This window comes from Rhinatrema bivittatum, chromosome 1 (genome assembly GCF_901001135.1).
Source record: "Rhinatrema bivittatum chromosome 1, aRhiBiv1.1, whole genome shotgun sequence".
In the NCBI taxonomy this organism is placed as follows: domain Eukaryota; kingdom Metazoa; phylum Chordata; class Amphibia; order Gymnophiona; family Rhinatrematidae; genus Rhinatrema; species Rhinatrema bivittatum.
In genome coordinates this window covers 522,376,227-522,389,665 of record NC_042615.1, presented here as the reverse complement: position 1 = coordinate 522,389,665, position 13,439 = coordinate 522,376,227, and the positions used below count along the sequence as shown (strand labels likewise).

General features: G+C 41.1%; 1 protein-coding gene across 5 annotated transcripts in view; it reads left to right on the top strand.

Annotated features, from left to right (window-relative positions):
* The window catches only part of PIP5K1B (phosphatidylinositol-4-phosphate 5-kinase type 1 beta), a 303,447-nt gene that overhangs the window by 163,160 nt on the left and 126,848 nt on the right, over nucleotides 1-13,439 (top strand). The window lies entirely within an intron of this gene.

Here is a 13,439-nt window from a genome sequence, read left to right as displayed (position 1 = left end):
GGTGGGACAATTGGCTTATGCTTTTCAGCTCACAGTAGGGATGGCCATTTACAAAAGCACCTTACACAGGTAAAAAGACATTTATTTATTTAAAACGTTTTGTAGACCGCCTGCCAGTGTAAGCGGTTTACAAAATAACATCCACAATAAAAAAAAAATGAAAGAACAAACTAAATACAAACAAACACCAAATATCTAGTGAGAGACGGACTTAACACAGCAAATAATTACTTAAGTCAGCTCACCCCCCAGTGGAAAAATAAACATTTTGCTCACCAGCACCACCTCACATGATATTTTACCAATTCAATTGTGCTGTAAAACCAAAAACCATATGCAGTTCTCAAACTGTTTTTGCAATATACTTGTTCAAATAACAGAGATTTTACCTCAGCTCTCAGTTTATCAGGTAATAAATTCCACAGTTGTGGACCAGCGACAGAAAATAATTTTTCATATGTTTCACATACATGAGCCATACACATGGATGGAACATCCAATAAATAACGAAAATTTTAAAATTGCCTGCCCTGTGGCCAGGTAACGATATGCACACAACACATGGACTTTCACCCGCATTCTTGTGGAGGCATTCCCGGGGGTGGACTTAGTTTTGATTTTGCCAGAAAAGAAGATCAGCTGATAAAGCAAGCGCAAATTTCTGTGGGTGGTTTTTTCCTTGGGTAATTTTCAAAGGAAAAGTACACACTTAACTTTCCCTTTGAGAATTGATGCAAAATGTGCAGATAAAAGTACCTGTGAGCTTTGCACCTGTCCAGAGTTTTGAAAATTGCCCCCATAAAGGAGAAGAAGTATTCTCTTGCAGGTGATCAAGTTTGTACAACTAATAGCTGGGAGATCTCCCTAGCACAGATGGTGATAAGAACAATGAAGAATTATAACCAGTGACGTAGTCACTGGGCAGACTGGGTGCATAAAGTCGTCCTTATCTGCCAACATCTGCTATGTTACATCTTTTGCCAGCAACCTGGTCTAATTGCAGAACCTTCATCAAGGACTTTAGAAGGATAAATGCATGCAGAAAACACTAATAACATCAGAATTGTTCATCTAATGTAGCCAGCATGCAACTTCCATAATCCAAATGGTGCATATGCAAACAGCCATCGCTGCTTAGCTATTTTTTTGTTACTCTATAGTGCTAATTTCTTGCTGCCAACTTCCTCTCCATCCTTTGACAACTCTGTCTTTACCGATCTGTTGCTTCTTCCACACATATACGATTAAGGTAAGCATCCCCTCCTCTTTTTCTGAGTGTTCAGTATTTTTTCTTTATTATTTCTTGATTATGTTTCATTTCTCTTTCTGGTGCCCATCTGTCAAAAAATCATCTTTCTTCACTGTTTGCTAAAATACTCTTTCCCTTTAATCTTCTCTGTACTCTTAATCCATCTTCATAACTCCCCCACCTCCCTCTAACTCTGTCTTGCCTGCTTTGAGCATGCTTGTACTTGCCAAAACCAAGCACCTTCTCCCACTCATATTAATCAACTTTGGTACCTTGATGAGCTCTGGACTCTCCAGGAAGTGTCTGGTTTTCCTTCTCACTGTGTTTTGAGTGATCCAGAAATAATGATATGTCTTAGATGCACTAAGAACCTCAGAAATGAAAAATGCAAATTCTTTGCTTCCATTATCTTAGCTGACATTGGGGCCGATGCAATACAGTGCGCTCAGCCGAGCGCACTGTATAACCTGCAGTCATGCGGGTTAAATAGGCACTAATCCACCCCCTAATGCAATTAAGGGATTAGCGCCTATTTAACGCGCGTCTGACCCAGAGTGAATGGGATAGCGCTTATCGCATGCAAATGCATGTGAATGAGGCTATTACTCATTCACTCCAAATGCAAAAAAATAAATGTGCGTCTCTGATGCCTGGAGCAGGCATTAATAGCTGAGCGCATTGAAAAGAAGTACAGAAAAGCAGAAAAAAACTGCTTTTCTGTACTTTTTAAAAAAGTTTAAAGAAAAACAACTCAGCCGGCTGCATTAAGAAGTCCGACGCCAATATGCTCAGCGTCGGTTTTCATAACCAGCCGGCTGCGTTATGAAAACCAGCAGACCACCACTAACGTGACCCCTTAGTTATAATATAGCATGGCGCACATTAAAGCAGGCGCTGATGTTTCAGCACCCGTTTTCCGCGCTTTTTATCGGCCCCATTGGGATTCCTTGTTACCCTTGTCACGCAATTAGCCCCCTTCGGTTGATGGATAACTCAGATTTTCTACCACCAAAATATTCTTGACAGCCTTCTTTTCTGTTACCTTACTTTCCCAGAAACCTCTCCATTTTGTACATTTCTGCCTTCCCACCTTTTCCTCTCACCACTGGACTTCTCAGTTGCTAGTTTATCTGCAAAAAAAAGTCTGCTTCTTCTCAGCCTTCTTCATTACTGAAGGGAAAGAAGGGTTTTGAGATCTCTGTCTGTCTGTGTGTGTGTGTATGTGTGGACCTCTAATAACTTTCTTGTTTGGTGTCCTAATCACACCAGTTTTTTAGGACATGTCAGAGGAAACATGAGGACTCTGACAGGGTGGGGTTTCTTCAAATCCACACATATTCACGGACTGTAGATGCATGCATTCCAGAAAGTAAGCTCCTTTACTTCCCAGTACTAGCTTCCCATTATAAGTTCTCTACTGCTGGTAATTTCCCAGAAAGGAGCCTAAGCTAGATACAATGGGTCATCCAGGGGGGATTGGTTAAGATCTTGTGAATTTTTGGGACTATATAGAATGTAGGGGTAGTTGGAAAATCCACCTGAAGAAATCAGGCTTCCCGGGTGGTAATAAAATGATTGTCTAGACCCTTCTTGATTAGAGCTCTAATTGTATTTTGTAGCTCCATAGTGGAATCTGTTACAAGCGGAGAATAAAAGTCACGATCTGATAGTTGATGGTAGCCTTGACAGCAACCTCGGTGCTCGTCAGCACTGATGGTGCTTGAAGCTAGTGATATCTCCCAGTGTCCTACAACCCCAGTGCCTTTGGCACTAGACAGCAGCTCAGAGCACCTGAGATCATCTGCAACCATAATGCCCGATGGCCAACTGTGGGAGCCATCGAGTGCCATGTATGCCGTTGAGTGCCCTGGCTGCAGGTGAGAGTCCTTCCATGCCATAGGCATTGGCAGATGTCATCGTGCACTGTAGATACCATCAAGAACCATGGGCTCTCAATGCACTGGAGGATAATTTCATGGAAGCAGAACAACTTATTTCAGATGTGCTGGATGGCCTAATGACAACTCGGGTGGAGGTAGCTATGCTTCAGTCGGTGATCCAAAAACAAGAAGATCGGCTAGAAGACCTTGAAAACAGTTCCCGCTGTAATAATCTTGGCTTCATTGGTCTACAGGAAGCACTCGGTGAGAAGGAACTGACAGAGTTCTTGAAGTCGTGGCTCCCTTAAGAGTTGGGCTTCTTGGCCTTGCTAGAGAGGGTTGCGCATTGAACTGGTTGTGCATCGGCTGGGGCTTCACAGGGAAAGGACGGACAGGCCGTGTGTCGCTATCGCACGACTCCTGGATTTCTCTCACAAAGTGGAAATAGTTCAGGCACTGAGATCGGGAAAACACCTGAGTTATGAAGGGAAGAAAATCTTGGTATTCCAGGATTACTCTGCGAAGCTGTCCACAAGGTGTCAGGAATTTGCCCCAACTTGTGCAAAATTGCACTCGATGGGAGTAAGATCGGTGCTGCTATATCTGGCAGAGCTGAGGTTACAACATTTGGATGAAGCACATTGGTGTCTCACTGTGTCAGAGGCCAAGAAGTTCATGGAGGAGCTAGAGAAGGCAGGATCCTAGCCTTAGAGAATTTGACTATGTGTTGTGATTCTTTCTTATTTATTTATTTGTTTGTTTGTTTATTTATTTATTTATTTTGAAATCTTATATACCGACATTCTTGTAGGATTTACAAATCATATCTTCATGTGGTCTTCAGAATTTTAGCAGGGAAATGGAATTCTGTTTTGTTTTCCTTGTCTGGCTGGCAATAGAATTTAGTTTGGATTGATACCGCATTGGCTTCTGATGTCAGTGTTACAGGACTCGATGCTGTCATCCATACAGTTTTTGCATGACCCGTTTGTTGACGTGTGAAAAAGAAAACGTAGCGGCCTCACAGTACAAGTTTTGGATTGTTTGTTTAAAGTCTCTGTTTCTTCCCGCTTATTCCGTTGTTTTGGTCCTCTACGGAGAAGGGATGCAAGGGCGGATGATGTCCCTGCATGCAGTTTCTCATAATCTCTGTAAAAGGAACAATACGTTATGTTATAAATTTCTGGACAGGTAGAGACCACAATTTCTGTGACCTGGCATTTCAGCATGGGAGCTTACTTTTATTTTCCTTATGTGTGGGGGCATGCACATTTGGTTTGCGGTTCCACTGGTGGTGGCGTTTGTTTTTGTATATTGCCTAATTTCCTTTTTGAAACTATTTCCCTCACTTTGGAACTAAACGTCTGCTGTGAGCTTGCCTATTTGTTGTTTTTTTTATAAGCAGCAAGAGGAGTGGACTGCGTAGAAACACCTTAGAAACTGCTGTTAGTTTTTTTCTGTTTTTAAGTTCGCATTATTTGTCAGAGCTCCCATTATGATTCTTCTTTGCCTTTCACCCCTCTTTATCCTATTATTTGGGTCCTCTGGAAAAAGGGGAAAGGGGTATGGGAACTTCTTATTTTGGGCATGTCATTGCTTGGCAACACCCTGTTAGGAGTTAAGAACGTTGGGGAATTTGAACCGAAGGTTGGGTTGTAGTATGGCTGCCTGGTGTGTATGGGTTGGGAGAGATAAGAGGGCTTTAGTATCTTTAGGGATCTTCAAGAGCAAAGGAGGAGATGGTATGTGTGTTGCAGGGGATGGGAGATGGGGGGGTGGAGAGGATTTTTTTTTTTTAGGGGTTTGAGAAGCATATGGGGATATCCAAGTCGGGATGTTAGCCATTATGAAAATTTGTATATCTTGGATTTTGTGCGGGGGCCTTTGCTGGGGGGTGGCCTCTGGAATGATCAAGTTTTGGAACTTATCTTGTTGTTCCTTTTCGTGTGGGATGAGGGGTAAGATATGATGTCTAATGAAGTTAAAATTATGTCATGGAATGGTTGGTGGTATAGGCTCGGTGATAAAGCACTCTAAAATGCTTACTTCCCTTAAAAAGAAGAAGGCAGAAGTGGTCTTTTTACAAGAGACACATTTAAGTGATCTTGATCATCAGAAATTGAAAAAAATGGTGGGTGGGAAATGTTAGATTTGCTTTGGCAGATACTTGTTTAGCAGGCATAAGGGGTGGATTTATCAACCACTGGGGGGACCATTTTTAATGGTCCTGGATATATATGTGAGAGAGAGAGAGAGAGAGAGAGAGAGAGAGAGAGAGAGAGACTGGCCATAATATCATGGCCCATAGGCAGGTATTTGTATCCCTATGGTAGGCCCACCTAGTAACTCGAGGTGGGGATTAGGTAAGAGTGTAGGGGGTTAGGGGCCACTTTGACATTCTACGTGACACCTACGAACCGAACAGTGGTCTCTTGTGAAGATTTGCTGGCCTTCGGAGTGAGGAAACTCACTCCAAGATGAGATTTGGGCAAGGTTCTCTCAACTTAGCTTGATGTCAACCTAGCTTGATATCTGGGACCATTAAAAATGGTCCCCCAGTGGTTGAATGCAGGAAATACAACAGGTCTGGCACTTATCACAGAATCTGAAATGGTATTGCAATTTGTGCTAACTTAGCTCTTCTCACAGGTAATTAGCACAGATTGCGATAAATGCTATATTAGCATAAAACATGCCCCTTTTGCTATCGCATGCGGTACTTACCACAGTTTGATAAATACACCCCATAGTCTCCTGTTTCCTTACTTAGGAGTGGGAATGGTGTTGGGGGAGGATTTTAATCATGTTCGGGACCCTGTCTTGGACAAATCACAAAAGGTTTTAGAAGCTCGGTCTTGTAAGGGTAAAGGATTTCATCTTCTGGAAGAGGGCTTGAATATAGTAGATCCTTGGAAACTTTTACATCCCCTAGAGAAAGATTTTACACATTTTAGTTTCTCAAGATATTTTTTCTCAAGTTACGAAGTCAGGAATTGGGGATTTCACATTGTCCAGTCATTCCCCAATTTCAATACAGCTGTGCTTGGGGGTTAGAGATCAAGAGAGGTTTTCATGGAGGTTCCCATATTTGGTGTTTGAGCATCAATTTTAAAATTATGTGCAGACAAGGTGGAAAGATTTTGAATTGCATAATGGGAGACAGAGATGACCCCATTTTGTTTTGGTATACTGCTAAGGCGGTCCTCCGAGGAGATATCATTTCTTATGTGGCAAAATGAAGGAGTGATATTGGTAAACAACTTTTTCATCTGGAAAAACAATTGGCCAAGGCCAAAAAATTGTTAGTTACATTCAACACCAAAGAGAATACAGAGGCTTATTTGGCCCTTAGGGTGGCTCTAAATTTGCTGATCCATCAGAGAGCGGTTAAATCCATAACTTATTATAAATTTAAACTGCATCAATACAGTAACAAGTCTGGCAGGTTGCTAGCTAATCTTATTAAATTGAACGTGGGCTCTCGTTACATTAGTACTCTTAAGACCAAGTAGGGAAATCCTAATAAGGATATAGTTAAAATCTTGAGACATTTCTACGAGTCATTATATACCTCTGAGGGTTGCAATCAGGAAAAGCATAGAACTTTTCTGGAGAAGGTCAACATGCCCAAATACACATCTGATCACTTGACATGGCTGAGCAAACCTATTAGTTCACTAGAGATTCAAGAAGGTATACGCAAATCAAAAGCCTTAAAGGCACCAGGACCTGACAGATATACAGCTGAATTTTACAAATCCCTCTTGGACCATGTCATAAAGCTTATAGAGGCTATATTTCATGCCTTGTTCTAGTGGGAGGAGTATCTGAAGGATATGAATTTGGCACAAATAACAGTATTAACTAAGTAGGGAAAGAACCCTACATCTCCGGCTTCCTATCACCCAATATCATTATTCAATTTTGATCAAAAGCTCCTTGTTAACTTATGAGCTGACAGGTTGGCTGTGATTTTGGCCAAGGTCATAGAATCTGGCCAGGGGGGATTTGTCCGAGGCCACTATGCTTCGATGAATGCTCGTCTTTTGTTAACAGCTATGACTTTGGGGAAAAGTCATTGGTTGCCTTTTCTGTCAGTTTTGATGCAGAAAAGGCTTTTGACAGAATGGAATGGGGTTATCTATTTTTGCTTTTAGAATATATGGGATTATCAGAGTTAGGTCAGCAGGCAGTAAGGCTATTATATGCTGAACCCAAAGCATCTGTGATAACTAATGCTATGCAATCTAATCTTTTTTCCATAGGCAGGGGTACCCCTCAGGGTTGCCCGCTTTCTCCAGCTCTCTTTTTACCTTCATTGGAACCTTTTTTTAAATCAATACAACAGGCAGTGGAGGCTGAAGGGATTCAGTTACTTCATCAAGAGTTTAAGTATGCTGCATTTGCTGATGATATCTTAGTGTTTCTTAACTAATCTGGAAAGTTCCCTGAAAGCTCTTCTGCTGCTCTTTGAAAAATTTGGGGGATTTTCTGGCTTGAAGCTTAATATAGGTAAATCAGAAGCTTTTGCCTTCCCAGCCTCAGTACAGACCTTATGGTCGGGTGAGTTTCCTTTGAGTTGGGTGACAGGATCTATTCAGTATTTGGGATTAAAGATTTCACCTGACTTGGAACAGCTGCCTAAGCTTAATGTCTCCCATCTTTTAGTTTATACGAAGCAAAAGTTCCAGATTTGGTAGCATTTGCCTCTATCATTGGTTGGGAGGATTAATCTTTATAAAATGGTGATATTTCTAAAATGGCTGTGTGTTCTTCAAAATCTTTCCCTTTGTTTACTTGCACGGGATTTGGAGTCCTTGGATACTTTGCTGTTGTCATTTATTCAGGGGGGGGGGGGGGGGGAACGGGGAAGCTAGGATTGCCCTGATATATTTGAAGGAGGAAGGGCTGAAGGGGGACTTCGGCTCCCAGATATGGAATTTTATAATTTGGCATGCATACTATGCCTGCTAAAGAATTGGCTATATGATACATCTATTTACATCAATCTGGTGGGGGGAAAGGGCTCTGGTCAGTCCTCTAGATTTAGGATATGTTTTACATACACTTTATAGTAAACTCCCAAAAGGATGCTCGAAATCTTTATTGATAGCTCCTCTGAAGAGGGCTTGGAGTTCCTTACCTAAGGTGTATAAAGGTCCTCTTTCTATTCTCAATTTCTACCTATCTTACGTTCCAAAAACACTGGACTCCTAACTGTCCCTTCTATCAAACAGGCACACCTCACCTCTAGGCGAGAACGCACAATTTCTATAGCAGGCCCCACACTGTGGAACAAGCTATCAGCAAAACTCAGAATCTTGAAAACGTCAGCTATTACAACGATAATGCCAAGAAACTAAATAGCGTTTGTCAGTCGATGTTTTGTTAAAATGTTATAACTGTTAAACTTTTCATTAAATGTAAGTTTCACAATGTTACAATGTTGCAATGTAAAGATAATTTGACCGCTGTCACATTATCACTCAAGTTCTCATGTAAACCGATGTGATACCCATGTTTGAATGTCGGTATATAAAAATAAATAAATAAATATCCAAGGAAACTTAGATTTTTCTCCTGGTAATAATACTGTTGATTTTTAGAGATGGAAGGGGGAAGGGTATAACACAAATGCAACATATTTTGGGGGATGAGGGAGTGATTATGTTGTTCCCTGATTTGAAACAACGTTATGAGTTAACTGATTCAAGTAATTTTTCACATGTTCAACTGAAATATTTTATTGCTATTCTGCCAAGGGAGGATTTCGATTCTGGTTTTTTTTTTTATTCCTTGGATGAATTATTCAAGCCAGAGTTGGTGTGGAAATTGTTTTTGTTTAGAATTCGTAAGGGGTTAAGCAAAATGAAGCCCAAATTAGATTTTGGACCTTTGCTGAACAGATGGAAGGTAGATGATGGATTTCCTATTTCAGAGATTACTATGGGCTCTTGTTTCAATCATATTAAGGAACTCTCTATGAATATATACCTTAGAGAGTTTCAGTATATATTTTTGAGGAGAGCATTTATTTCTCAAGCCTTAAGGGTAGATTTTAAAATGGCTGTGCGTGCGCCCATAAACGCATGTATCTCACAGATCACAAAAATATGTGCTAGTTTATAACTCACGTGTGTAGGTTGTAAAATACTCTTCATGCACGCCATAGCTCCTTCTGAGGTGCAGGAGTCTGGTTGACATTGGGAGAGGGAGAGAGAGAAAGAAGGAACCTCTTTATGGGGCTCCATCTGATACTCTATATATGGACCATTGTAAGGGGGCACTTTGATTCGGCGTGAGTTTTCAGGAGATTGGGTTGGGGGTGTTACAGACACATTCAAAGGTATTCATTGTAAAACTAACATCATTTAAGAATTATAGACCTTATAAGCGATGAAAAGGAGTTGATTTGTACAATGAAGCCAGTAGAGACTGCAGTGTACAAATCAACGCCTCTTTTTAGAATTCTTATCCCTTATAAGATAAAAAGTTATTTAATGATGTTGATTTTACAATGGATACCTCTGAATATGTTTGTAACACCATTCCCCTAACCCCAACCCACCTCCCGAAATCAAAGTGGCCCCTTACAATAGTCCATATATAGATTATCAGACTGAGCCCTATAAAGAGGCGCTCTCTCTCTCTCAGACTCCTGCACCAAACAAGGAGCTGTAGCAAAGTGGCGTGAGTAACATATGCACGTCAGTGCTGGAATATCCATGCTCTTTTCAGCCTACTTTTTCTGGGCGTGCGTACCTCAATGTGCGCATGCCCTTCCCGGCTATTTAAAATTCATGTAGCTCCCACGCGGCCCACTTACACGTGTATATGGCCATTTTTGCATGTGCAAGGCTTTTAAAATCTAACTTTTAGCCTTTAAGGCAGGCATTGCTACCGTGGAGCGATGTGTGCACTGCGGTGTTGCTGTAGGCACGCTTTCATATGCCTTTTGGTTTTGCGCTAAGATGCAACCCTTGTGGTTAAACATTTCCAGCAATGTTTAGACAGTTTTGGGATATGTTATTCCAGAAACTCCTGAAGCTTTGCTGTTTGAGCATTTCCCCCCCATTTCTCTTTCAATCTGAGGGCGATAGGCTCTATACCTGCAAAACACGTGTTCTGAGGAAGTGCACCATTCATCTTAACTGGAGAGGAGAAAACATGCCTTCCTTTGGCAATGGCGTAATCTTCTACATCAACTAAAAGTATCTTTCACCAAAAAATTTTAAATTATTGTATCATCAATTAGAGCTCGGATTGACATACGTGAAAAATGGAGGAAGAGACCTCAGACTACCAACATATCGTGTTCAATGAACCTCTAGATATATTGTGTTGTATTCAATCATCGGTCAGAAAAACTTCCAACTATCCAATATGCTTTTATTCTATCAAAAACAATGTTTTTTAGTTTTCCATTTTTTTTTTAATAAAAAAGAAGAACTTATCTCGACATTGTTCTTTTCTTCACATAAAATAATGCCGTGAATTCTGTTAATCTGCCGCCGACGTTGCCCAATCGTTTCGCTGAATAGGCTACCTCAGGGCGGAATTCTGGAAATGACAAATCTTGTTACAGTCTTTGATCAATTATAGCCATTCAATTACATAGAAACATAGAAATGACGGCAGAAGAAGACCAAACGGCCCATCAAGTCTGCCCAGCAAGCTACGCTCTTTATCCATTTTTTTTCCCTTTTTCTCTCTCCCACCTGTTACTATTGGCTTCCAGTACCCTCCAGCCCTAATTCCCTTCCACCCAATTTAGAGAGCAGCTCTGTATCTGCATCCAAGTGACATCCATCTCAATTAGGGGTAGCAACCGCTGTAACAAGCAGGCCACCCCCTTGCCCCATACTCTTACCCACCCCTGTTTTTTATTTTTTTGTTTTTTTGGGGGGTTTTTTTGGAAATAGCAGCCCTCCATCCTTCCGCTCCGTGAAGGTGGAACACCAACTACTGGCCACTGGCATCCCGCTCCGTGAATGCCTCTGTGGCTACTGCCGCTCCGTGCAGTGTTTTGCTGCCTCCACTTTATTCACGTCCTCTAGACTTGATGGATCCACAGTGTTTATCCCACGCCCCTTTGAAGTCGTTCACAGTTTTAGACTTCACCACTTCCTCCGGAAGGGCATTCCAGGCATCCACCACCCTTTCCGTGAAGAAATACTTCCTGACATTGGTTCTTAGTCTTCCTCCCTGGAGCCTCAGCTCGTGACCTCTGGTTCTGCTGATTTTTTTCTGACGGAAAAGGTTTGTCGTTGTCTTTGGATCATTAAAGTTTTTCAAGTATCTGAAAGCCTGAATCATATCACCCCTGCTCCTCCTTTCCTCCAGGGAGTACATATTTAGATTGTTCAATCTCTCCTCGTATGTCATCCTATGAAGACCCTCCACCTTCCTGGTCGCCCTTCTCTGTACCGCTTCCATCTTGTCCTTGTCTCTTTGTAGATACGGTCTCCAGAACTGAACACAGTACTCCAGGTATGGCCTCACCAAGGATCTGTATTAACTTCTTTTTAATCTTAAAACTCACATTTTACTTGTATCCACAACTTTCATTCCCGGAGCATGACGCTCTCACTACCTCTTCGAAATCAATATCAAAAACGACAGTGCATGTGCCTTGTATTTAAGATACTTCAAAATACTTGAGCCATGCGCATTACAAGCTGTTCAGCCATGAGTTAATTTATTTTCAAATCAAATTAATAAAAAGAATTCCATTCTATGATGGTATTAAAGCCAAGAGGCACCAATGTTTTTAAATGAAAAATCCATCATTGTTCAAGCTGAAGTAATTGTTTCTCCCGATCTCCTCCCCTAATATTTTTCTTCACATGATCAACAGCAAAACCTTTTAGGTTACTGAAATCATGATTACAATTTTTACAATGAAGGACCATCGGTGCCTCTATCTTATTTCTTTTCAAGCAACTTCTGTGGGGTGGGTGGGGGGAGGGGTGTAGAGGTTATTGCTGATTGTCATTTGTATTTTTTTTACAATGTCCTTCTAAGTACATAAGAAACTTGGAGGTTTTGTTTGTAAATGTTTGTTTTTACTGTTATAAAAATGTTGAAACATAAAGAAAGAGATGGTGTACCATTTCTGCATGGGGGCAACTTGCACGGAGCGGCAATTACTACCCTTAACAGAAAGCATGGTGGTAACCTGCACAGAGTGACATTTACTACTCTTAACAAAATGCTTGGGAAAACCTACATGTAATGCCAGTTACTACCCTTAACAGAACACATGGGGGTAACCTGCACAGAGTGGCAGTTACTACCGTAAGCAAATTGCTGGGCAGACTGGACGGACCATCTGGTCTTTATATGCTGACATTACTATGTTATGTTACTATGTAAAAAGATACATAGTTCTTAATAATACTTATCTCCATCGATAACTGTTTGAATTGGGAGGACCAAACCTATCACACTCTGAAGCACCAGTTCATGAAGCCACTAGTAAACTTCAAAAGGACATTATACCTGACATAGGCCCATATTTTGGCACATTGGAAGTGCCTGTGTCAGGAGATGCAAATTCTCTAAGAGCAACTACACATGTCTCAACATGGCACTGTTGAATTGTACTAAGTATTTAAATTCTTGTGCTACTTGGACTAAAAAGTTACCGAGTGAGTGGGGGTCAATAATGAAGGTCGATAAAAGGAGACCATACAAAGTTACATTTTGATTACACTTGTGCAAGAATTGTAAATACAGCATGAACAAACTCTTCTTTTGCTCTGTTAGGTAACCCTCCTCCTGCCCCCCCCCCCTTTTCGTGGATTACAAACTGGCTAAAAGACAGGAAACAGAGAGTAAGATTAAATGGACAATTTTCTCAGTGGAAGGGAGTGGGCAGTGGAGTGCCTCAGGGGTCTGTATTGGGACCCTTACTTTTCAATATATTTATAAATGATCTGGAAAGAAATACGACAAGTGAGGTAATCAAATTTGCAGATGATACAAAATTGTTCAGAGTAGTTAAATCACAAGCAGATTGTGATAAATTGCAGGAAGACCTTGTGAGACTGGAAAATTGGGCATCGAAATGGCAGATGAAATTTAATGTGGATAAGTGCAAGGTGCTGCATATAGGGAAAAATAACCCATGCTATAATTACACAATGTTGGGTTCCATATTAGGAGCTAGCACCCAAGAAAGAGTCTGACCCAGTATGGCATGTTCTTATGTTCTTATGATTTTAAAAAAATGTGCACATAATTGAAAACATCAGTTTGCCGATACGTTCACCAGTTCACCCATTCCATCTCCAGTTCACCCAAATCTG